This window comes from Podarcis pityusensis (genome assembly GCF_964106645.2).
Source record: "Podarcis pityusensis genome assembly, chromosome: 7".
Lineage (NCBI taxonomy): Eukaryota > Metazoa > Chordata > Lepidosauria > Squamata > Lacertidae > Podarcis > Podarcis pityusensis.
In genome coordinates this window covers 36,935,714-36,962,729 of record NC_138031.1, presented here as the reverse complement: position 1 = coordinate 36,962,729, position 27,016 = coordinate 36,935,714, and the positions used below count along the sequence as shown (strand labels likewise).

The 27,016-nt window shown below is 43.0% G+C and overlaps 1 protein-coding gene and 1 long non-coding RNA gene across 10 annotated transcripts in view; both read left to right on the top strand.

Annotated features, from left to right (window-relative positions):
* The first annotated feature begins 286 nt into the window (after window positions 1-286).
* Window positions 287-3,647, top strand: LOC308481367. 2 transcript variants are annotated; one of them, XR_013988584.1, is made up of 3 exons: window positions 287-503; window positions 958-3,410; window positions 3,503-3,647. It is a non-coding gene; the product is annotated as an uncharacterized lncRNA (long non-coding RNA). The 2 variants fall into 2 exon arrangements; XR_013988585.1 differs by lacking the exon at window positions 287-503 and having other exon boundaries at window positions 514-3,410.
* A 4,330-nt stretch (window positions 3,648-7,977) lies between these two features.
* The window catches only part of CHD7 (chromodomain helicase DNA binding protein 7), a 145,186-nt gene continuing 126,147 nt past the window's right edge, over window positions 7,978-27,016 (top strand). For 2 of the 8 annotated variants that reach the window (XM_081013251.1, XM_081013250.1), the window contains exons 1-2: window positions 7,978-8,276; window positions 10,562-10,664. The gene's annotated coding sequence lies outside the window, so the exon portion shown is untranslated. Of the gene's footprint in view, window positions 8,277-8,307; window positions 8,443-8,676; window positions 8,750-9,109; window positions 9,202-9,653; window positions 9,712-10,561; window positions 10,665-27,016 lie in introns of those variants that run through there. The other 6 variants (XM_081013244.1, XM_081013247.1, XM_081013245.1 and 3 more) reach the window with 6 other exon arrangements.

The window sequence follows — 27,016 nt, the reverse complement described above, 5'->3', positions numbered from 1 at the left end:
GTGTGTGTGGCGGAGGGATGCTCTGAAATAAGGCGACTTCGCCCTTTCCCGCCTCAGGGAAATTCAGCAGCCGAGAGCTCGGGCTCACACTCGCCGCCTCTTCTCCCCTGCAAGCCGCTCTTGCGCCTGCCCTTTTAAATCGGCAGGAGGACCTCTTCGCGAATTTACGGGATTAGCCCGGAGCCACCTGGTGCTTGAGATTTCCCCTCCCCCCTCTCTCTGTCTCTGTCTCTCTTTTCCCCGCCCACTTCTCGAACTGACCCCCCCCCCGCCCTCCCTTAGGACCGGGGAACCTGCCCGCGCCTCGCCAACCCAGAGAATATATTTCTCGGGGGGGGGGGGAGTGCCTTTTCCCATTGGCTCCGGTTCACAGCCAATCGTCGCGGCGGGCGAAAGTGCCGTCAGGGAAAAGGAAAACCCTGAGATTGTGACGTAAGAAATGGAGTGGAACAAGGGGCGGAGGAAATGGAATCCCGGGAGGAGGAAGGAGGACTCGGCGATAGGTGTGTGCGAGGGAGGGAGGGAAGGAGGAGTGGAAACGGGGCGCGCAAGATACACCCCCCCAAAACAAGGCTGTGCAGTCTCGAGCCCTGGATATGATCGGTGGCTTCTAAAGAAGAGTTGGGAAGGAAGCCAAATTCCGGGAAGGGGGTGTGGGGATCTAGGAGCGCACCCCAAACTGGGGGGGGGGGGGGGTGAGTGCAGCTTAGTGGGAAGATAATTGTGGGTTGGGGAGAGGCACCTTGGAGAGCGGAAGTTAAGAGGTGTTTGCGAAGTAAGGAAAGGAAGAGGTTACAAACCAGAGGAAAATGGGCTTGGCGTCCTAATGTGGAAGTGGGGAGGATGGTGCTCTTACAGTCTGGACCAAAGGGTTTAGAATGACGAGGATGTGTTTCAGACACAATGGAGCAGGATCCAGCTTGTTCTTACACATTTTTCTTTTCTTCTCTCTTGCAGGTTATGAAACCCTTTTCCTCTTCTTACCAGTATGCCATTAAGCACATATTTTATTATCTGTCATCAACAGTCCTTACTAATGTTTCCCCGAAACTCTTCCCGATGAGAACCTGTTTTTCAAGAATAGGCAATTTTATTTAGCTAACTTATTATAACTTTGTCCTCTTCTTTCCCTGTGCTTTGACCTACTTCATATATTCTAAATGATAACTACTGTATTTTTTTAAGGAATTGTTTTTTGGCATAGTTTCATATTTGTATTGTATATATGCAAGCAGACTTTGCAAATCTCATGCACAAGATTATTATGTGCAATTGCAAAAGCATTTCTTGCAGCAGATTTTGCAATGTGTTTGAGTGATTCACTTTGGATCTTTTGAACTTGGTCACATCTTCTCATTTCAGGAAGTTTGCTTGTCACAACACTACCCTAGACCTCAATCCAGTTCCAGCTAACTTCTTCTTTTACTCAAGCTTACACTTCCTGAGACACACACACTATATATATATATCACACACGCACACAGCACAAGTTAAGTAATCCACCTGGAAACATCCTGCACTGGAGCATGATGCCTTTTCAGGTCCTCTCCCTTTCACTTGGTCCCATCCCTGCCACAGTGCCATATTCCCTTATCCCTTTAGGTTAGTACCTCATAGTCATTTTTGCTGGTATAATATATTTTTTTTTAATATGTTAAAAATCTGACAACAAATATGCAAGAGGGGAAGATAACAACTCAATTTAAAGCAATTATTCTGAAATTATTCTTAAAAAATCAAATTGTAGGTTCCCTGGGCTTTTTATGACATAACTTTCTATTCATTTAGTAGCTTTTTGAAGTGGTAGTGCAAGCGTATACCATTGGAAATCATGTGAGAATCATTTTTCTCCATAATGTTCTCTGGGACAATCCTGGGAACAGAATCTTAACTTCTTACTGGATTTTTTTCTTGCTGAATCACCTCAGGAATAGTTTCTAGTCAGTGTAACCATTCTGCATGTCACAGAATTAATTCTCTATAGAAGCAGAGATTGTTAGCTAAAATAAAGTATCCTAAGTAAATAAGAATTAGCCTCCTATTTTGTTTTGCATTCAGTTACTTCTTTGCTGCCATTATTAATGCATAATGATTGTTTCAAAGTAGTGTGGACAAGTCTTTTATAATTTTACATTAAAATAATAATTGTGATTTTTATGATGAATGATAGCAAAAGCTCCAGTTTTGAAGAAATCATGAAGTGTACTTGTTTCTTGCCATGACAAAGGCTCTCAGTTATGTATATACCGTATTTTTCCGTGTATAAGACACCCGCTATTTTGGGGGACTCCAAATTAAGAAAACACCGCTCAGCACTACCCGTGTATAAGACGAGCCCCAATTTTAAACCTAATTTTTTGGTTAAAAAACCTAGTCTTATACATGGAAAAATATGGTAAATATATTTGATATAAACACTTAGAAGAACTTCCAACAGAAGTCCAGTCTAAGGGCAATGGAATAGAACTGGGCTTAGCATTTCAATCTGTGTACCATGTATCTTCAGATATACACATATATAGATGTATGTATGTTAATAAAAGGGAGCCCCTGCTCTGTAAAATAGTAAATATATAAGAGTTTCCAGAGGAATAGCCGTGTCTGCTGCAGCAAAACCAACAAAGAGTCTTGTGATATCTTGAATACTAGCATGTTTTATCATGTAAACTTTTATGCATTAAATTTCAAACTGTTTAAAGCTGTGAACATTTTGAAGACTTGATTTTGCACATGGATTTCTTGGCTTGTTTCGCTGAAGGATTGATTTGACAACACTGTGGAATATATTTGCTTTGTATTTGACTGGGTTCAACCTGTTATTTGCTTGAACAACTCTTTGCATTCTGTTGTCTTCCTAGGAAGCTACAAATACATCATTGACATGTCATGTAATATGTGAAAACCATGACAGTACATAGATGCCATGTTGAATTACTTGTCACTTAGTGAATAGACAGATCAGCTTCTATGTATTAGAAGGAGGAATCTTTCTTCCAAGAGTAGGATCCTGTAGACATTATCTATGTTCTTGAATCTGCCATGAACCAATTAATTGCAGTATGATTGACAAACTTTGTTTCCTCGTTTAAATCCAAATTGTAGTTTGTTGATGTGTACAGACACAGAGGAGGCAGTGATCACATATACAATTTTTGAAAAGCTGACACTGTTTTCACACCTGGCATGAATCCAGCTTAGCAGCACACGTGTCTGCTCCTTCATAGTGAAGTTGTGTTCCATCAGCTGTCTGATGTCCACATCAGCAGGTCAAATACTGGAACAGCTTGCTGCATCTACTCCAAAGACGCTTCTGTATACTTGGAGAAGGTTTCACTAAGGATCTGGCTAATATGAAATCTTTGAATGTCACTGAAATAAGACATGTTCTTGCTTCACCATTCAGTTTTCAGGTGGGGAATGTCTTTTTTCTGGACTGGTATGTATGCTTTCCTGGTATGTTTTATCTTCCCATTATCACTTCTCCATTATTCCTTTTTTCCAGCATGAAAACAATCAACCTAAACACCAAGAAGGCCTTGCAAGCAAAACTTTGGCCACAATAAAGGATCCACTAAAAGAGAAGTGGTGATCAAAGTGTATTTATGATACTTATTCTAAGCAATATACAATTATACACTGAAATGTAAGCGCTGGTTTTTTCTGTGCATGACCTTGTATGAATGGTTGTGTGTGTGCACTTACATGCTTGCTTCATATGCAGTGACAGGGACCATAAATTGTTGCCATAGAATTATGAGTAGGCCTGGGTGATGAAAATGTAGTCTGGGGAGAAACATTTGAAAATGGTGCATCTGAAAGAAAGATGAATGGAATGCAGCAGAGGTAGAGCTGGGGCATGGGCCTTGGAAGCAGTACCTGTCTGGGCAGTGGGTGGCAGGCTTTGTAGCTTGAAAGTGTACTGTCAGTGGGTGGGGAACACCCATACTTGGTGAAACCACAGTCAACTCACTTTCAGAAGAAATAACTTGAGGAATCAGTTCATACTGCTACTGTGAAAAGGCCATCAGTAGCAATAAAGGTGAGTATGCATTCATGGCCCTCACTGCACGTAACATGTTACTTATATACGCATCCAGCATTAAGTTTCTAATGACCACTGAAATCAATAGGCTTAGGTGTGCTTAACTCTGTGTTGGTATATAGCTTATCCTGAAAAAAATACTTTTTGTGTATACCAGTAATTCAAATATTGTATTGACACTGCTTGCTGCAAATGCAGTCCTATACACTTTTACCTGGGAGTGAGTCACATTGTGGGGCTTCTGAGTAGGCATGTATAGGATTGCATTGTAAGACTATATTATGAACCACCGCAATCTGCAGTTGTGACTTTAAAATACTGAATTTTCTATAAATATAGATTAGTTCCCTTTCTCCATGTTTGTAATATTAGTAATAAAAAAATTGATTTAAAAACAGTAGTTACCTTTTTATTTAACAACAGTGTTAACTAATTTTTAAAAATAACATATTAATGTTTTTAATGGAAAATCGTAGCTAATCTATGTTAAGTGATCTTTTGGTATTCCCCTTGGGATCAAAAGGGTGATGGGAATAATATGGGACACAAATTTGTTCCACATTCCCATTATATAGGGTAGCATATATTGTGAGGCCTAGTGTGGAATCTTACATTGTGTTAGTGAATTATACCCACAGCAGTTTTCACAAAAATTTGAGATCTTGGTCATTATTATATTTTTAGTCTGCCTTTCCTCGAACCCAAAGCAACATAGGTTCTCCCATCCTCTCTATCCTTGTAACTCTGGAGTGAGCAGAGACTCATAGAATCATAGAATTGTAGAGTTGGAAGGAACCATGAGGGTCATTTAGTCCAACCTCATGCAGTGCAGGATTATTTTGCCCAACATAGGGCTCAAACCCACAACCTCAAGATGAAGAGTCTCGTGCTCTATGGACTGAGCTATTCAGTAGAACGAGAGACTAGTTGAATTTATTATGTACCTCTTACAAGTAGGCATAGTAGAATATTTTGGGAAGTCATGTTAAATTATATGAACACACTAATCAAGTGTACCTAGAATAGTTAAGAGAAAAAACCCAAAACCAATTTCTCTTCTAGATTCTATTATATGAACCTGAGAACAACTGCCAAAACGGTCTGTTTCTCTAGCTGTCCGTACAGCTAATCGTTTCAGCTACTAGCATCCACCCTGGACTCAATATTAACAGGAAATAGTTGCCTAACATAATCTGCAGATTACCCATAGAAAGTTACATGCATCTGCTTGGCCTCCCCTCCTACTGCTCTGTCATCCTTTGCTCACTTCCTCCTTTGCACACTGTGGGGCAAAACCAAAGTTCTGATTGCTAGTCAATACTAGAAGAGAGTAGGTGAAGTGATGAATGGAGGAATGGATGAGGGGTTGGGGACTGTAGCATCCTGTCTCTGCCTGGGATCTTTTGTAAACTCAGCAATGATTTATGGGTTATTATTCGGCAATCCTAGAACAGAATCTTCTGCCCACTACAGTTCCAAACTCTTCTCCATTTTGATGTGATGGATTTTAATACTAGAGGCTTCCAGAGTACCCAAGGCATGAATTGATGGGGGCTTGTTATACACCTCGCCTCTCTCCTTCAATGAGCATTGAGCACGTTCTTAACTGCTTAATCAAGTGTTTGTTTCTACATATATGCTGTTTTCCAGTTTAGAAAAAGTAATGCCTCTGTGTGAAGATAACATATAGCAGAATCTAAAACTAAGCAGCGTAAAAATGTTAAGTGCTACACTGTACTTTTTCCACCTCTTGGCTTCTTCAATTTCAGCTAACAATGTTTCAAGACACAAAATTTGTGGTCTGGATTTTGAAATTCAGAGAAAATTAACTGATTTAACAGATTATAAACTCATACTGAAAGTAGCAGCTAGTATAATGGTGAGCTTTCTTGATGCAGGCTAGAGATGTTTCAAGATGTATATTCAGAATTGCTTAACACATAAATGAGTTGTTTAAAACTCTTTACTCACAACAGGTGTTGAACTCACAAGATATGTAATTAATGGGTGGACTCACCCAACCCCCTTCCAGAGCTGGATTATGAAAGAATTCTAAATAGTGCACATATGGAACAAGGGAATAGTATTCTGGGCTAATTGACATGTAATGTACACTTATGATCTTATGCGTATATGAAGTCCATGTAACGCCTAAAATGGTGAACTTTAACCTCCAAAGACTTAGAATGAAATCTAGTCTAACCATGCATCAAATTATAGCAGTGCTTGAGCCACTAAACTAAGTTGGGTATCTACTTATCCAGTGAGTGCTCTGGTGCCTTTAATAATTGTGTGGCATGCAGATGTTTCAGACTTGCACCTGCTAGATATGTCTACCATATGTGTATATATAAAGTACAAGAACACAGTCTTGAGTCAGAAATTAAAACTTCATTGGAGAGCTGCTGGGAGATGCAATGGCATTCATGTGTGATGGGACTTTCAGAAGCATGAAACCTGAGGATAAGCAAATGGCCAGCATGCTTATGGCCTATTCACATGAACACTTAAACTACATTAGCAGATAGTTTTGTCAAATATTGACCTGGATGTGTTATCTCTACACTTAAAAGCCCTGTTTTGGACCTTTCAGAGGTACAGGCCTGATCTCCTAATTGGAGTCTTAAATAGCATTAATTCTTTCTCTGTTCCCCGGAACAGAGATTTGGATTCAGAGAAGCAAGCAGAGTTCGTCCCCATCTTCACAAGTTTATCGAAAAGAAGTATTTTCTGTGGAGAATGGCTCTAGTTTTAAATTTTGGTCGTTCATGGGCTCCTTGAATTTAGAAATTATTCCACGCTTTATCATTTTACAGTAAGGACGAAGTATCGCTGCCCACCCCCACTACACACGGAAGATCCTGTCTTTATATATCGCCATAAATTGCTAAATGGGGGGGGGGGGGGAGAGACACGGAACATCCCATGATGCGGGCAGGAGGCGGGCCGTGGTTCTCGGACAATTCCAGCACAGGACACATGGCGGTTGTTTCATCGCGTGCACAACTAACACTGTGCCCTTCAGGCGGACGCGGTTCTAGAAGATCACACGTTTAAGGCGAAATTGGCAACGGCAGGTTGGAAGCACGACTGAACACACCGGGGCGGGCAGGATTCTCCCCTAGAAACGAGGCGGCGGCGAAGTCCTTTGGAGAGTCTTTCGGTCGCAGGTGCTTCTCCCACCCTCCGCGCCCCCTTCTTCTCCCATAATAACTCTGTGGAAGGAGGGTCCCTTCTTTTCCTCCCGGGCGCCGCCGAACTTTTCCACAACACCGGCGGGAGTTGCTCCCCTCCGCCTGAAGCGGCGGCGTGTTCTGTGCGGCCAGGTTAAGCTGCGTGAGGCCCCGAGCGAGCGGCTCAGTCCTGGGAACGCCGCCCCTCTCTGGCCGGCCATTCGCCCGCGGGCGAGGCAGGGCGCCACCTCGCTATCTCCATGTCGATATCTGGGTCTTGGACGCCGTCCTCCTTTCTGCCCCGCCCCCTTCCCCTCCCGTCGCTTGAGGGCGGCGGGCGAAGAAGTGGGTGTCGACTTGTCTGAGCCCTTGTGTACCCGGCGCCCTGTCAGCGCTTGACGCCCCCCTCCCCCAACCGTCCATCTCCCTTTCCTTCCTTCTTTCCTGAGGGCGGGGGGCAGAGGAGGAGGAGGAGAGTGTCCTCGTGGAGAGCGGAGGCCGCGGGGGGGGGAGGAGAGGAGGAAGGAAGGAAAGAAAGCGGAGGAGGGAGTTAGTGACCTGACCCCCTCCCCCCGCTGCCCTTTTAGGAAGGCTGGATTCTTGCATAAATTATGCCGGTGGCTGATGACGTGTAGCCTTGTGGGGCGGGGTTTGCGGGCGCGCGCACTCTCCCTCCTTCCCCCCCGCCCCGCTCGCTCGTCCGCGGGAGGCAGGCAAGGAGGGAGGGAGCGAGGGCAAGTGGCGTCGGGGACGCGCCTCGTGGCGGGCGGAGGGAGCGAGCGAGCGACGGGGCGGGCGAGCGGACAGGCAGGGGGCGGTAGCAGCAACGGCAGCCGCTCGGCTGGCTGGTGTGTCGCTCGGCTTTTGCGGACGCGCTCGGGAACTATCGGATTAAACTTGAATCGAGTGAAATTACACAAAGGAGCGAAGCGGACCCGGGACCCGGTGGAGACCCGGAGACCCTCGCTGACCCCCCTGCCCGCCCGCCCGCCCTTCTCGCCGGCCCTGGTCAGGGATCTCCGCCCGCCTCGCTTTGACCGCCCGGCCGAAACCAACTCCCGGTGCGTGTGCGCGTGTGTGGGTCTCTCTCTCTCTCTCTCTCTCTCTCTCTGTGTTTGTTTGTTTGTGAGGGAGAGGCGCTCGCTCTCTCGCTCGCTCTCCGGCTCTCTCGCTCCCCCCCTCCGGTCCGCTCCCGAGGACGCCTCCGCCGCGCCAGCCCTGACCCCGGTGAGTGACCCGCGCCTCAGAGCCGCCTCGGAGGCAGCCTAGAGGGCAGCGCCGGCGCGCCGGGCGAGAGAGCGCGGCTGGCCGCGGCCCACAGCCGGTCCGGCGGAGGGCGGGGGGAGCGGAGGGGCGCGCGGTGTGTCGGCGAGCCTCGCCTGGTTCTCTGGTCCATGTGCATCCCTCGGCCGAGGAGCTTTCCAGGATGTAAAGCGGGGGGTGGGGGTGGGAGAGAGGAAGGAAGGAAAGAAAGAAAAGAAAGAGGAGGAAGAAGGAGAAGAAGCAGCAGCAGCAGCGACGAACCCACACGCCGGTGAGAGCGGGAGCCCGAGCGAGCCTGGCGGCTCTTCTCCGCCTGACCTCTCTCCTCTCCCTCCCCTCCCCCACCTCCCTTTCCTCGAGCGCAAGTTTTGGAGGGCGATTAAAAGGAGAGGAAAAGTTGGGCGAAAGTCTCCGCGGGAGGAGGAGGAGGAGGGGCGGCGGGGGCCGGATCGCGGCGAGCGGGATGAGGCGACGGGCTGAGCGCGGCGGCTCCCCGGGAAGGCTCCCCCCCCCCCACGCCCGCCCGCCCGCCCTGCTGGCCACGCTGAGCGCTCCCGGCCCTGGCAGCACAACAAGCGCTAACAAAGTGCGGGGGCCGCCCGCCTCGCCCCCCTCCACCCTCCCCGCCTCCTGCTAGCTTGACCCGGGGGCTCCTCGCGGACACATGGAGCCATGGGAGGAGGAGGAGGAGAGAGAAAGAGAAGAGAGCCCAAGGAAATGGAGGTGATGATAGAGGAGGAGTGGTAGTGGCGGGGGGGGGGGCTGGCGAGAGAAGAGAAGAGGCACGAGGTTGTGCCGGGGTTATTTGTCTTCGCTGGAGAGGAGCGGGGAGGCTGGCGGTGGGAGTGAAACGGGAATCACACGGGGGGGGGGGAGAGGAGATCACGACTGTTTTCCAACAACCCAAGAAGAAAGCGTGTGTGTGGTTTTTTTGTGGTGGGGGGGAGGGAGAGACGCTCCCCAGGCAGCTTGGATTGGGGCTGGTGGCGGAGGCGATAGCAGTAGCAGCAACAACAACATAATAGGAGACTTAACCCCGCGGACCAAGTCTGCTTCCCTTTCTGTGTGTGTCTCTCTCTCCCTCTCCCCCCCCCCCCCGGGCGATCTTTTCCTTTCGCCTGCGCGCTTCCCCCTCTCTGTCTTTTCCCCTGATCGAGAGCGGGTCGCTGAGAAGGTCTCCCTGGTGGCCGTAGTTTTCCCCCCTCCCTTCCCGAAACCAAGGCCATTTTGAGGGTGAGCGGAAAAGGTGGTTTGAGGCCAGGCGGTCAGGGAGTGTATGTGTTTAGGTTTGATTCATAAAGGGAAATGGGGTTGGCCGGGAATTTTGTTTCTCCTTCAGCTCTGGTGGGTGGGTGCTGAATGTGGGGCTGGTGGAAGTGGGAAGCGGACGCTGGGGATGTGCCGGGGGGACGGGGACGACACACTGGAGGTGGGTAGGGAAGGTTGTTAGTGGGTCACAGGGAGAAGGAGCAGCCATCATTATATTGCATTCATTTTTCCTGATAGCATTATATAAGGGGACACCCTTCTGTATTAGGAGGCACCCCCTTAATCTAGCGGTGGGGCAGGCGGGGGGGACATTAAGCTCGTGGGATTTACCACATAGGCAATAAATCGGATGAGTTTCTCCAGATCACTTTGGGATAGTGCTCACGCCTTCCTTTTAAAGTACTTTTAAAACGGACAATGGACAAAAGAAAAGTAGCAACGCGCTGGGAGTTTCCTTTGAATTACTAGAGATTTTTTAGATACAACAGCCAACTCATTCTACTTTGCCTTTGCTTTTGTTTGGTGTAGTACTGAATGTGCTTTCCAAGCAGATCTTGGTGAGGTTTTTTTTTTCCATTTGCAGTGAGCTTTTTGACCACTTGCTACTCATAGATTTTGGTTTGCAAACTTAAAATTTCAAACCGATATGGCCCTTCTCTCCCCCTCCCACTTAGGAGATGTGTTCCTTAGAATATATATATATTTAATAGAAGCTCATCAGCTTTTATCCTGGTGGAAATACACTTTTATATCTCATATTACAATAACTACAAATCTGAAGATAAAAGTTGAACAATTTTTTGTTTTCTTGCAGATCATCCATTCTAACGGAGGCAAAAAATCTTAGTGACTGTGATCCTAGCAGCATGGGTAGCCGATTTATCCCAATTACAAATTCAGTTAGTTTGCAGTAATGTGTGAGTATTATTTTGTTGTTGTTGTTAAAAGCACAGTTGCTAACTATTTTTTGTAGGAATTGATGTTGATATTTTTTCCAATTAGAGTGCTGTGTCTGTTGCTTAGAGTATTTTTGTACTGCTGTTGCACAACAGAGGCTCTTGTCTTTAACCTAAAATGGCAGCTTAATTTGACTAGGGCCCCATTCATTGACAGTGATAATAAAAAGGCTGAAAGCTAAATGTAGCTGGATGCTTGGAGTACAGTTGAGAATTCTACCTTGCATTATAGGATGGCACAGAAAGAGCAGTTTCCATCCAGAGTACAAGTGTTTACAACAAAACATCTTATTTTGAAGTATTTGTTAATAAACAGTGGACAGAAAGTTGAATAATCATGAAGGAGGTTTAGCGTTTCCCTCCCTCCAGACCCTGTCCAAAATAGAATTGAACTGCTCTACAATATTCACTATTGTTTGAAGTAGTGGGCTCCATTTCTGAAGTATGAAACAGGTGACTGTCATTTGTGTCCATATTTTTAAATGGGACGTTTACTTTTTCTCATCACAGTAGTTTAATACTAATTTGGGGTATAATTTATTTCCTGACAAATTGTTACTTGAGCATATGAAACATCTTGTACATTCCCAAGTTTTTATAGGACATGTCCTATTTCAAATCATGTATTGTAAATTGTGCTAGTTATCAAAAGATTCTACAAAATACCAACTATTTCTGGAAGATACCGATATCTACCTTATTTTTGAACCATTTAATTTGCAAAGGGTATTCTATTGCTTATTTTAATCCTTGAAATTTGAGATAACAACAGAAAAGAATTTGGGATTCTTGCTAGCTTCTTAAAAATCCTGCAAGATTTCTTTAAATAGTAAGTCTAGGAAGGGTTTTTATTACCTTTAAAAACTAATACATACTGAATTACTTCGGTGTGAGGATTTTTTTTCAACTTCACCGTGGTCTTGAAGAATATCAGATATGATAAAATGTAATGGTAATGCATTGTACTTGTATAACACAAGGCTAGAATACCTGTGGTTTTAAAATCAATTCCAATAGCTTATTTTAAGGTCCACTACTATAGCTTATTTTAGATATACGTTAGAAATGTTTTTCAGATTCAGTTGGATTCAAAGGTTCTGTTCTATAAGGGAGGGTGTATTTGAGCCAATCCACCAAATCTAGTCAGTTACAAAAATATTTTCAATTTCATAATACATATTATTTTGTAAGCATCCAAGGAGCTTATATTGGTTGCTGATTACTGTTTTATTGAAGCATGTTGACAGAATTTTTTTTGCAGCTTCTAAGTATGGTGCTGGGGCATGGAAAATTTAATATATTACACTTTTCTAAATACAGAAGCAAGGTAATAAAAGAAAGTCCCAATCTATTTTTACTATTTGAAGGGGATAATCTGCTGATTTATTTGTTTTATTTTACCTTAAAATGTTTGCTAAGTTACAAGATTTGAAACTTCTGAAATATCACCTTTTTCATACGTTTGTATAAGAAAGCGCATGAAAATCAAGTGTGGTGATTATGTTTTTTTAATGGCATGTATGATTACTGGGAAGCAACATCCAATCAAGATTTCCAACGATCAACAGTTAAAAAGTTGAATGTGGCATGGTGTGAACTCGGCTCTGGAAATACTTGGTCCTTCCTCTTATGATAAGCTGAGCCTTGAAAAAACTTGAAAACCACTGAGAGTTTGCTGCTTTTTGAATGCTCTGAAAGTCAGGACAATTATCACCCTTCTCTTTGGCTTGGCACTGGAGAGAAATGGGTGACTTGCCTCCATCCTTATGCTGAGCCTTAGATGTTCTGCAACCACCTGCCTCTTATTCTTCGGGGAAAGGTGGCAAGCATAGATTTTGGTCAGCTACTAAGGCTATCCATAATTTGTGGGCCTCTGGCAGTAGCTGTATATGGATATATTTTTGCAATAAGCCAGTGCAGAGTTTGAAGTTTTTGAAGGAAAAATAGAGGTTGTAGAAGTGTGGCTCCTAAGTAGTTTTTGTCTTTTATGAAGTTTGCACTTTCAGCTCCACTTGACGATATGCTGTAGTAGGATCAGGTCTTTTTGAATGTGGAAACCCAGGATCAGGTTTTCCGCTTGGTCGATCTATACTTTATGTGGAAACCACATTTGTTACTGACACACAAATGTTGTCCATAGCAAGCAAGTAAATTATGCACATGCATGTGCATGTGTCCTAGCTGTCTGATCGCACAAGCTGCTTTCTGCGACATGTTGTTTATTTGAGAGGTATTGTACTTCTGAATCCTTGGAAGATATTCTAATTTTCAGACAAAGATGCATGAGCCAGAGCAATATTTTATTGCACAGGCTGACCTCTTAGATAGTAATGCTGTGCTATAGAAGTAAGGGCTTCACATAGGCCCTGCCTTATAGTAATGGCTTCAGTTGCAGATCACCTGTGCTCAGGCACAGATGAGGTACCACTTTTTTATAGTTTGGTGATTGCCCCATCTCCTTTTTCTGGAGTCCGGAAAAGGCCAGGAGCTCTCTCTGATCTCATGCTCAGCCTCCAAGACTTGGAAAGCAGTGGGACATCTTGCACTCCTTAATCTGTCCAAGATACAGTATGACAGGGACACGCCCCTTCCCTTCTACCCAGCTTGGAGATGGGAGTTGGATTTGGGATCGCCTTTGAAATCTTATGAATCTCAGGTTAGGTCACAGTCAAGACTTCTCCCATCAACTCATTGTTGATGAGTGAAAATTTTTGTTAGCTATTTTGTTAGCTTGGTCCAGTTTGTGGGCTGCTGTTCCAAAGAGTGGCTAATGTGGCTAGAAAATGTATGAATTGCACTAGTCTTTATTTCAGAACTCAGGTTTATGCATGTTCCTATATGTAACAGTGCTGCTCAGAATTAGTAGGCTATTGTTGGATCTGTATGAATGAGCCCAGCTTTCTTTCCATATGTAGAGAAGGCCAAAGTCATAAGCAGATAAGACACCATTTACTATGTTGATTTCAAAATAGTTAGTTGTACCATACTGCTCTGATATTTCATAACAGTTTTTGTTTCAAAAATAAATACCGTCGTACCTTGGTTGATGAATACTTTAGCAGTTGAACGTTTTGGCTCCCGAAGGCCGCAAACCCGGAAGTGAGTGCTCCGGTTTGCGAACGTTCTTTTGGAAGTCAAATGTCCAGTGGGACTTCCGCGGCTTCTGATTGGCTGTAGGAGCTTCCAGCAGCCAATCGGAAGCCATACCTTGGAAGTCGAACGTTTTGGAAGTTGAACGGACTTCCAGAACAGATTCCATTTGGCTTCCAAGGTACGACTGTATCTACTAGTGAAATGCACTAGGGAAACTTCAGTAACTGCCTAGGTTACATAGGCCTGCATCCTGATACTATCCAAGTCTACTCACAGATCATTACCACTAGCACATCAGTGAAGATTTCTAACAGGTACATTAGGATTGCAGCCTTGTGGTATCCAATATTGTCCATCTGGTGACGAAGGGCATCCCAATGGAATGGGGACAGGTGGCAGATTTCAGGTATTCCTGTCCTGCATCCCTAATGTCACATTAAATTTGCTAGAGAGTTTCCCCCAGCCTGCAGAAAGATTACTTTCTTCTTCCCCTGAAAGATGGCTTTGGACACCACCCATACAGTAGCTTTTTATGTAGAGATCATATTTGGTCCAGTTTGTTGTGGCCATTTACCCTAATTCCATATTTTGCAGATTTTTTTTTTCTTGCATGCAGACCAAGACACATCTGTTTCATGATATACTGCAGCGCAGAACCAAAATACAACACATGTTTTTTCTGAGAATACATTCCAAAGCCTTAAATGTAATAAACCTCTTAAAGATGTTCCTTGACTACTGTAATTCGCTCTACGCGGGGCTGCCCTTGAAGCTGTCCCAGAAACTCCAGCGGGTACAGAATGCTGCAGCGAGACTCCTCACGGGGTCCCTGCCATGGGAGCATATTCACCCAGTGCTTTTCAAGCTACACTGGCTCCTGGTGGAGTACAGGGTCAGATTTAAGGTGCTGCTTTTGACCTTTAAAGCCCTTCACGGCCTAGGACCCTTGTACCTACGGGACCGCCTCTCCTGGTATGTCCCACGGAGAGCCTCAAGGTCCATAAATAACAACACCCTAGTGGTCCCAGGCCCTAAGGAAGTTAGATTGGCTTCAACCAGAGCCAGGGCCTTTTCAACTCTGGCTCCGGCCTGGTGGAACGCTCTGCCTCATGAGACCAGGGCCCGGCAGGATCTGATTTCTTTCCGCAGGGCCTGTAAGACAGAGTTGTTCCGCCTGGCCTTTGGCTTGGAGCCAATTTGATTCCCTCCCTCCCTCTCTTTCTTTTTTCTTTTCCTTCTCCTCCTGCGATGAGGCTACATTTTAATATTTTAATGTTCCATTATTTTAATGTTGTATTTTATTTTTGTTTTTAAGTTGTAATCATTCATCTTGTTTTTATTATTGCTTGTAAGCCGCTCTGAGCCCAGCCTTGGCTGGGGAGGGCGGGGTATAAATAAAAAATTATTATTATTATTATAAGTATACACAAGCTAATTAGCTCCTAGCTACTAGCACTTTTTGATTCAGTAAACATAAAACTTGGGAAATATGTAGTGGTTAAATGTTTTAAATCTTCTGACATTCTATAAAAGTCTAGATTACAATATAGACATCAGAACGTATTCTGCATACAACATAATTTTGTTGGAGCTCCTTGGTTCTAAGCTTACGTGGAATGGAGCATAAGGAGTACAACTGAAGGGTGGAAGTGGCTTGGCTATTTGTTGTGAGATGCAATTATCTATTATAAGAATCTTTGAGCAGTTCTTCAATAACTTCTTTGTAGTAAGGTGCTTTACACCAGGTCAGACTGTTTGTTCTTTTAGCTCAGCGTTTCCTCTGATTGGCAGTGGCTCTCCAGCTTCTCAGACCGACATCCTTCTCACTACCTGCTACCTGACTGTAGCTGGAGATGCTTGGGACCGAAACATGGGACCTTCTGCCTAAAAAGCATGTTCTTCCATCGAACTGTGGTTCCGTTGCAGTAGGAAGTGCACTGATTACAAACATCTTTTTTTAGCAGCATAATCCCCTGAATTCAGTTTCAGTGTCTAAAATTTTAATAACAGATTCTTTTTCATATACTTGGTGTGGGTGGGTTTCCTGTGGTTAGAAGCTACTTTCCTGGAATTTGGCTTGCTGCTGGTAGAGAATCCAGCAATGAATGCCCTCCAAATTTACAGGCTAAGTCTCTTTCTTGGCTGTTTATATAAATTCAGAATTTTGTGACAGTTCAGGTCTTGAGAAATTAAGTTTTTAATAGATACCCAAATTATTATAGATTATGTGATATTCAGCACTGTTTAAAATAGTTTCTGCATTGCAGTGAATGATGCTATTGAAGGTAGAATTCAGAGCTAATCATAGTGGGGGGGCTGTTTTTAAGAAGATACTTGGTACTTAAAACATTTCTGCTTTTTGGTCAGTATGCTTTATTAGATTTTTACTTTTAAACCTTTGCTTACAGTTTATGATGTTTGCATGACACAGTTTGCAGGTGCTGAATATTTTTCAACAAGCAGATTCGAAAGACTTTTCTGTTTTAAAAAAAGCAAATTCTTGTTGAAGTAAGAAATGAATGTTTTTACCCCAAAAACATTTATTTTTTGCAAAACCATTTTGTGTGCAAGTGTACAGAGATTATTATGTTGTTTTGATTTCTAAAAGTTTCAGCTGCAATCTGCATGCATCAGGTTGCTATGTGTAAGGAAAGATGGTAGCACTTCACATGGGATTGAGATGCAAATAATCATTTTTTAAAAAACTATCAAACAGGTGTTGAGCTTCAGAATCTAAAGACATAGTACATGTATACATACAGTCAGGAACCATTTTATGCATGTCTGATTGACGCACAATCACACACATCCTTGTTGCTGCTGACCTGGAAGTGGCCCCAAAATGGTCTGGTCTGGTCTTATGTGTGCTCTTCCAATGTGTGTGGGGAACAGGAATGGAACCCCTGCGCAAAATGGTCACCTACCTGTACAACTTGACAGTGACTACAGAATAAAAGCCTATTGTAGATGTTTGTCTGACATCAGCCCTTGTTTTATGGCATTAGATTGTGCAAAGAGGTTGCCCAAGTTTATCTTTCTTGACGTAGGCAGAAATGCTTTTGCACTAGTGGAAAAAAACATGCTGAATTTTTGTGCCAGGATTTTCTTTTACTTAAATTTTACGTGCTAGATATGATAATGAATTATATGGAAACTAGACTTGGTTAGTTGCTTCATAGAGCTAACTGTAAGAATATAAATAGTATTGCATTGGATCAACCAGATTTACCTGGATAGGTATTTGAGGTTATCAGTATTTGTCCCTAAATTGAAGAAGACAGCTGCTAGTATTTCAAGCTTGTCTGACTTGGCCATCATTTGTGTATGCCTAACTGTTGACAAAATTGGAAATTATGTCAGCTGCCCCTTCTACCACTGACCTGATTCTCATTTCAGTTCCCAGTACTTTGCTTCTTCCTCTTGCCTACTCTTCCCCCTTCTGCTTGATCACGTCTCTTAACTTTTCAGGCTCAGGCATGTGCCAGCCAATTATATCTCTGGATATATTTGCAAGCTACAGTCGTACCTCCGCTTACGTATTCCTCTGGTTACGTAAACTTTGGGATACGTAATCGGCAAACCCGGAAGTATATTTCTGGGTTTTTGCCGCGCGTGCGTGCACAGAAGTGGTCTCTCCAGTTGCAGAAACCTCGGGATCTGGCCAGACCTCCTGAACGGATCCCGTCCGCAACCGGACGTACCACTGTATACAGCCTTGCCCACACCTCTCCCCAAAATGAGGGAAACGGAGAATAAGAAAAGGCTGTATATTATTTGGTTCAATCAATAACAACAGGTGAAAGTACTTTTGACAAAGAGGCTGTGGTGGGCTGGGTGTGGTAGAACCTAAAGCGAGGTGTAGGGAACCTTTGGCCTGCCAGATGTTGCTGAACTACAACTCCCATCAGCCCAAGCAAGCATGACCAGTGGCCAGGGATGATGGGAGTTGTAGTTCAGCAACATTGGATGCCCACATCTGATCTAAAGTCTTCAACCTAAAGCTAAAATTAAAGGAAGAAGCAACAGCTGCAGCAGAAACTTCAATGGAATATAATTCTAGACAGAGAAGTAACTTGGGGAAAATATTTTGTGTCTTACCTGAGAACAAAAGCAAAAGAAACTTGCCTGAATGAATATTATTGAGTCATGTATATGTTCCACAAACTTCTGTCCTAAAAAGAGAAATGGATATTACACGAAGAGTAAACAGTAGATTTGTTGGTACTTTTTTGTTGTGCCTTTCCAGGGCAATTGGAGAATTCTCATGGCAGCAGGGAGCTTTTACTCCCTAATCTTGCTGTTAAAACTTTTATAAGGGCTGGAAAACGTTTAGGTGGGAAAATGACATAAAATGGACTGTCAGGCTATAGTTCCAGTTTTGGCGGATATCTTTTCCAGCTCTGCCACTGGAGTTGTTTAAACAAGTATATTTGGATGTTTTGTTAATGGAGCATGGAAAGATATCATTGCTATCATAATTTAAGCTGGTGGTTTATTTCCAGTTGTTTCCTGAAGGACTGTTTGTTTATGTTGTGTTTGCATGATCTTCTGGTCTTTCTGGTAGCAAAGAGATGACGGACCTCTGGGCCAGGGCTGAGTTGATGAGCAGTAGCTTCCTTATGTGCCTGTTTATCCTGCTGTATTGCTCCATTGTTGGGTTAACGGAAATGTGTGCCTTGGTACAGAAGAATGCCTCTTTTAAGATGATACCTACTATGACACCCACTGCTTTGTAATGTGTACTTTTCTTTAGAATAGCTTTTCTTCATATGTTTAATTCTTCTGGTTTCATTAATTGAACAAAACTTGTGTGATCAGCCAGTCAGCTGATATGTCTTTTATTGGGTAACAGCCTTCATTTGTGCATATCGTAAATAAACTCACAAAAGTTGCTAGCTGCAAGTTTTGTTTGGGCTTTTTTCTTCTTTTTTTCCCTTACTAATCTGCTCATACACTAATAGTCCAAATATCCATGCTAGAGTTGGAAAAAGAAAACCCCCTCGCCCACAACCAACATGGAAACATAGGACACTTGTAATGTTAGGAGGTTCATTTTAAAGGTTTTAAACTGAAAACGCTCATTGGAAATGAGATCTTGTTTTACAAGAAGAAGGTGGTTGGAATGGCAGAACTTGTTTCATCTGAATATAGAGGGGGGAAACGAGAGAGGACCGTTTTGACCCTCCCCCCAAATTTGAAGAACGTTCTTCCTAAGGAGGCTCATGTAGCACCTATTTTAATGTCGATTTGGCACTAGGAGAAGACTTTCCCTTCTCCCAGACATTTTAATCATTTTTTAAACAGTTCAGTATTTTATCAGAATTTACTTTTGCCTTGCTTAATCTGATGATAATTGTTTTCAACTTATAGGGAAGAGTTCCTACAAAACTCAGATTTTTAATAGAATTGTGCTGGGGTTGAAATTGCTGTTGCTGAGATTAAATGTTTCTCTATTCATTAATAGTTGTATGGATTGTGTTTTATTGTATGTCACCTAGAGGCTTTGGCTTGAGGTGATAAACAACTTAAATAAAGCAAGTTCACAACCCCCATCTTCTTTTCTTTTTTAAGAACAGTTATCTCAGGAGAAACTATACATGAAAAATGCGGGGAAATATGTTTTGCCCCCTGAGGACTGATATTTTGGGGAACACTGATTAAAAACTCACATGAAATATTTTACTGAATTCTACATTTATGTGGGTAATGTATGGTGTGTTGCCGTCTACAAGAAGTATTCATAATTTGCTTATTCAAAATTAACACGTTTATACTTTTGAGGCTTCAGTCCTATGCATGCTTAACTGGAATAAGCACTACTAAACAAAGTGGAACTTGCTCCACAGTGAAGTTAATATACAAAGGGTTGTGCTATAAAGTTAATAAATATACTAAATAGTACAATTTTATGTACTAAGTTGTAAAAAATGCATTTTATGTTGCTAAATGAGTAAAATTAGTTTAGGTTTGACAAGGAAGGAAGTATTGCATGTATTTCAATTTTCTCCAAAACATTCATCCCCCCACAGCACATCAAAAGGGAAACACTTTCCCCCATGGCTTCAAAATGTCCAAATACTTTGCATCTCTAGAGGACATTGGTACTTAAATGCCTTGCTGTAACGTATTTACCAAGTTGGAAGTAGGTTGTGTTAATTTTCTTATGATGTGAATTACCTTGGAGCTGGTTCACACATGACAATGGCATGTAGGATTGCCGTAGTATTTGGAAACCTTTAAGGGGAATCAGAGACTTCAAAAAGTCCTAGGTACGTTCAGATCAGACCTAGGTCACTGCCAGTCATTGTAGCCAATACTTTGCTATATGGACACTGTGGTCTGACGCTGTATGAAGCTGCGTCCTGTGATCCTAAGATTTTATCTACTGTTTTATCTGGAACACAGCCTTAATCCGGACAGGGAGATTTCTGGTAGAGTTGGGATTGGTGGGGTGGGGAATAAAGCTTACTAATGGAGAAAATGAGGAATGTAGCATATATTGTAGCCTCTTTTTTGCCAAACAGGTGTTTTACTGCTGAGCAATATTTATTAATATTTTTTTCTACTGGAGTAATATGTTACATTGTTGCCTAATTTAAATTCATTGGCATATACCAATGAATATACAGTGGTACCTCAGGATGCGAATGGGATCCATTCCGGAGCACCTTCCGCATCCTGAACGCAGCGTAAGACGCGATGGCGCGTGTCACGTTTTGCCGCTTCTGCGCATGTGGTGACGTCATTTTGAGCATCTGCGCATGCGCGAGCGGCGAAAACCAGAAGTAACGTGCTCTGTTACTTCCGGGTTGCAGCGGAGCGCAACTCGAATGCGCTCAACCCAAAGCACATTAAACCCGAGTTATGACTGTACAGTCGTACCTTGGTTGTTGAACACCTTGGTACTCGTCCGTTTTGGCTCCCAAACACCTCAAACCCGGAAGTGAGTGTTCCGGTTTGTGAACGTTCTTTGGAAGCTGAATATCCGATGGGGCTTCTGTGGCTTCCAATTGGCTGCAGGAGCTTCTTGCAGCCAATCGGAAGCCGCGTCTTGGTTTCCAAACGTTTTGGAAGTCGGACGGACTTCCGGAATGGATTCCGTTCGACCTCCGAGGTACCACTGTACTAAAATGCCATTTTGGCTTGCCATATATGCTAGATGTCACATAGTGCATGAAGAAGAGGTAAAATGTAATTGTATGAATTGGAAAATCTTCTGCTGAAAAATCCACGAGGCCACTCTTGGATTTTCCTGAACGTGGTTGAAATGGAAGGTTTCCAATCAGTGCAACTGTAACATATTTCAGTATAGACTGAGCACTTGCAGTGTTATGTAGTCATAGTTCTCTAGAGTAATAGAAATTGACAGTAGGTACTTAAATAACATTAATATATCAGTCAAGTTCGGGATGAACATCTTACATAAATTTATTCTAAGCATTTTAATGCTGTATTAAGACTTGACTGCTAAAGGCTTCACAGTCTTGAAAATAGGCATTCAATGTAGCAAGTAGTTGTATAAATGGCTAAACTGCTAGTGCTAAAAGGCGATACTTCTTAGTGGGGTAAAACTTGGGACGGATGTACAGATTCAACATTTAAGCAGGATGCAGTCAGCCTGATAAATTTTGAAAATTGAAATGGTCCTCTGACTAGTCTAGGAAATGGTTAGAAATGTGGATATCTTGCTTTGTGGCCTAGAAGTGATAAAGGTTGCCTTAGAGTGAGCACTGGTCATACTGGAATGACTATGTGACTACTGTGAGACTAAGCTGAAAGCTAAAAGGGGATTGTTTACACATGCATATTTTTACTTGATGACTGAAACATCATGATCCACTTCCCTTTGTGAATGGTCCATCAAAGATCAAGGACCTTAAATACAACTTAGAGTTAGTTCATCTTTTTAGTCTGAATTATATACACATGCATGAACCATCACTAGGCAAAAGAAGAGTGCAGTTCTGAATTGTGCCCCCAAGGAATCAAGGTGGCTTGATATGTGGAAAGTGCAGTATACTCTAAAATTCCTATTTTTGTATAAATGTAGTTGAATTAAGAAGTAACCTGAAATAGTTATTTGAATGTGTGGACTACTCTGTGACTATCACTCATTAGCTATAAAGTCTACCTTATTTGAACTGTTTCAGTAGGTTTCACAAAGCTGATAATATTGAAAGTGCTACATATGTGAACTAGTGGTTGGTAGGAATGAAACATATGTTGGTAACAATAAACATAACTCTTCATTTTATTGTGTAATGGATAATGATCCTGAATTACCTGCTTCTGATTAGCTGAGCAATAATGCAATTCTAAGTTCAAAGCCAAAAATAATAATAATAAATCAACTGGTAGACCTTTTTTGTATTGTATAAAGAAGTTGCTATAGAGGACTGCAATTTGTAGCTTTAAAGGTTGTAGGGAACTGTGACTAAGTTGCTTCCATCCAAGTATGGTGTGGAGTATCCCCTGCATGGAAGGCAAAGTACAGTACTGTATCAGTGCCCGGCAGCATTAGTATGTGTAGGAATTTGTCTGACTTATAGTTAGCAACTTCTGCATGTTTTATGAGCATGTCCTTGAATCACTAATACATACAAAAGTTACATTTCCATAATTAGTAAAGTGATGCAACATGTTGGGCACCACTGCTTTTGCTTTATAGAAAGTTTGTGCTGAGTTATGGAATCTTTGAGGGATAAGAGTTGATATTTCCATTCTGGGTTACCTTAAGAGGAAAAAAGAGATGAACAAATCTTTCTTCTGTGAGAATGGTACAGCTCTCACAGCCCTTCCTTCCTGACGAAACACCATGCACAGGCATATTGTTGCAGCTCTTTTTATCTGAGCTAGGAGGAGCGTCATATGAATTTCCTTGTTTTAATTACTAACAGATGGAGCTGGGATACAGTCTCAGTGCTACTTCTGTCTGCACCAAGAGGATAGTACCAATGGAGGCAGGAATGGGCAAGTGGGGGAGGGAGAGGTGAATGAGTGGATGAGCAATAGGGACTGCAGGGAATAGCCAAGGCTTGAAAGATAAGAGCCTTTTGTCAGCAATGCTCGTGGCCAAAATAGCCACACATGAGTTTGATCCACTGCATGTACAGAGCACACACACAGACACAAATGCAGGAACTTACCACATTCATTCCCATTGCATCATTGGGCTGAGATGGGACTTGTCTTCCCAGCCAGGAAACTGCCACTATTTTCCTGTAAATGGTGTGATGGAGAGAGGAGAGGAAGCTTCCATCCCACAGGTTACAAAAAGCTGCAGCAATATTCAGCTGGTGCTTCCTCCAAAAGCCTGCTAGGGAGGGAAACTTCTCTCAGTGGAGAAAAGAAGGGTGCTTCTTTTCTTATTATTATTTTGTTTCCTTTAGCACAACTTGCAGAAAGGAAGCCATATAGCCTTTCTTCCCTATTCTCCATTGAAGAAAGAAGATGGTATTTTTTCCTCTCACCATGAGTTGAGGTTTTGCAAAAGAGACAGCTGAAAGGGGGGGGGGGACTAATGGAAGGGAGAGAAACCACCACTTTTCCTCATGGGTGCATCAAATGAAGAAGGTGGCTTTTATTTCCTTTCCTCAGTCGTCCCCACCAGAGGTAACAGAGCAGTTGAGGTCCAGATTTTGTTTTTTTTGTGAAAGCCTCAACTCAGAGCAAAGCCACATTTTCTTTTCCTAAGAGTTGGGCTTTTCACCCTGCTGCACTAGCAGCAGTATCTCCTTGCTGTTTCCTGTAAAAATTGGAAGAAGGAACACTGTCCCTTGTTTTCTTCACAGAGAATAAAGGGAGTGTGGTCTCTCTCCATTCCTGTCAGACTTCGCAGAAAGCAACTGTGAGGTGCTGCTGTGCTTTAGGAAAAGCAAAGACATAGAAGTCCAAGTTTCAGGAGGAAAAGTACCTTTTACTTTCCTCCTGGGAGAACCAAGGAGAAAAGGAGAGGTATTCCCCTGCTCGCCCGCCAAGCAGGGCTTTGGGTGGAAGCACAGGTGTTTGCCAGATGAGGGAGAGGTATTTGCAAGTGGATTTATCGAACTTTGCCATCCTTGCAGCTGCACTCTCTCTCTCTCTCTCTCTCTCTCTCTCTCTCTCTCTCTCTCCCTCCCTCTCCCTCCACATCCTTCCAAGAGGTAGCTGTGTAAATCTAGTCTATTGCAGAAAATACCAGCAAAGACCAAGAGATGTATCAAGTAGTCTTGTGTATAATATATGTATAGCACTTTTTAAGTGTTCAGCATTGTTTACATGATTATCTGGTTGTAGTCCTTACAGCCTGCTACCCTTGTTTCACCTTCAAACTATTTTGTACTTTTTCTATAGCATTCCCTATATCATTTCACCCAATTTTCTGTCCCTGAATCCAGTCCCTGTTGGTTTCCCTGTTGTTTCACCCAACTCTGCAAAGGAAGTAGTTTGGATCCAGAGCACTTCCTCCAGCCCTCTTGGCTGCTCTAGGGAGTTCCTGATGACGAATTCTATAGTGCAGCCAATCCCAGTGGGGCTCTCTGTCAGCAAGTATTAGCTGATTAGGGCTGACAGGGAGCCTTGCTTGCAAAGGAATAATCTGGATCTCATTTTAAACTCCCGTTGTTTCTTTGTAGCCACGTCTGTACCTCTTCACATGTGATGTCACCTGTGAGGTCAGATGTGAGCCAAGTGGCCGAGTTTTGTGGGAAAGGCCTTGCTGGCCAACCTGCATCCCATGCCTGGCCTAATTAAGCCCACAGGCCAGAGGTTCCCCACTGCTGCTCTAGCTACTACGCTACGTCAGTCATTGCAAGATGTATGAGATGGGCACACTTCATCAGACACACAGTCCTCATCTCTAGCTGTCACACCAAGTCTTTTAGTTAAATATAACAACAGACATATCTGTTTTTCCTTTGATGATTTCAAATGTTGGCTGACCTGCAGTTCCAGAGACAATAGTTAAAGGAAGCTTCTTCAGTGAATTGTTTGTTTACCTTGCTTGCTTGTTAAGTTACAATTCATTACAATTTTTAAAATGTTTTAAAAATTGTTTTACAGTAATGAGCTAGCTTGTTGTTTTCGTAATTAACATAAATAGCCTTCTGAGCTTTGTTTTAGGGAAGTTAATGCTATAATTTTGTTGTTGTTGGCATCCATCTGCCTGGAGAGACAATGGAAGAGTGCAACATGGGGGGAGGGGGCGCGTTTAAAGTAAAATCATTTGAGAGTTAGTGTTTGCTGTGACTGTAGAGACCAATAAGGGAGAGATAAACATTGGCACCCGCCTATGCTAAGGTGGCAGCAGCCTCAGGTGGTGGTGCCGCCTTGGCATGGGTGGGTGATTTCTTTATACTTCTCTGCTGAGGGGCATATGGCTGCCTGCACCCTCCAGCAGAGCAGTTTAACAAAGCCCCCACCTGGCCTGGGGGGGGCGGCTTGATCAGCTGAAAAGGACTTGGCAGAAGGACTTGAGTGGCTGCTGTTTCACCTGAATGTGCAGCCAGATGAAACAGCCTCGCGGTCTGGCCCTGGGTGATGTTTTGATACATATTGAGACCCTTCATTTTGTTGACTGTCATGTGCATTTTTAAATTTGGTTCCTGGACACTTTGGGACTAAAGACATTGCGTTAGCTGTCAGGATGGCAACTCAGTTTGCCATTAGGCACACAACATCCCATTTAGCTTTTCTTCAGTCTAAGCTAAAGTTAACAGTGGCAAGAGCTGTGGCAAAGCCCAAAGAGCAACATACTCTTTGAGCTCAAATCAATATGCTAGCTGTGGTCAAGCGTCTCTCTTGACATACAGGTAGGAGGTTTTCTTGATTTAGCTAAGAGTCGATACAGATCTATATTCACCAGTATATGCTGTGGGGGCGGGGCATGTGTGCTTTGCAGGTCCCTTCTCACTGTTAAATATGTTGCTTAGGTGGCCATGCTTTTAATGCTCACCAAACTGCTGCAAACTCAGTCAGCTTGTCTGTACTATGTGAACTAGCTTCCTTTTTATGCTGCTGTTGTAAATCCTTACTCTACCTACCAGTCCAGCAATAATAACCACTCTTGTTTCATCTTCACCCCAATATAGATTCAGCCCATCATTGAACTAATCCTTTGCAGTGTCATAAAACAAGCTCAGTATAGGAACATCTGTGAATCACTTTACCACAAATAGGATAATTAAAAAGGAAAACTATCTGGATAGGTGTCAGTGGGATTTGGGAGCTAACTGCCAAATATATATACACACATACAAATATATATACAAATATACATGTCTTACCATGTAGTCATAATGGGCTGAATTTAGTGACCTTGATATAAAATTGTATTTTCAATGTCTTGTGACTTGAAAAGCTTGTGTGTACACCAGCATATAATGGTTTATGAAACAGAAATAAACCCTGATTAAAATACTATAAAAATAGTCCATAACTTGCTTTTCAAAGATGGTCAAACAGCATTATTTATATGACACCCTATAACAAGCATTCTGTGGGTTGCTTGCAATGTAAGTATAGCATGAATGCAAAAAGTAAAGAGAACTGTGTTGGCCTATAAGAAAACTTTTTAAAATCTACCTTAGAACAACACCTTCATTAGGCCAACAGAAAATGTACACAAGTGTGTTCTTGTGAGAGTTCTCTAGAACTCTTCATCAGGCTAGAATAGATGGTAAACCAAGTTGGGGTGGCGATAGAAGAAAAATCTGAAGCCACTCTGAAGATTGAACCTGGGAGGGGGCAGTGGACATTCCAGTGGCTAGCTGCACATTTCAGGTTCTACCAAGGTCCTCTAAGGCAGAGAAACATATAACTGTCAACAGATGTATCTCTATTCTTAGGGGAAACACACAAGTTTTTTGGTAGTTGGAAAATAGGAATAAAGAGAAAGTACATAGTTTTTATATTAGGTAGTAAGCAAGGTTAAAAATCAGTAAAAATCGTAACTTTACCAGCAGTTGGAGAGGGTATGGCAAGAGCGGTTTTTATACTCTGACCAGATGCAGGCTTGATGGCTTCACCCTAGCCAATATTTTTCTTCCCCCGGCCTCTGTTCTGTTCACGGTCTAGCCTGGTCAAGAGTTTTGGACAACTATAAAGCTCTATATTTTCCCTAGGACAGGACAAAGAGAGTCGTGAACCTGGAAGCATCTACATACATATAAAGCATGTGTTACACCCGCTATGGTTCTTTCCCACCAAGGTCTCCCCACCCTGGGGTGGCAGCGGCTAGAAAC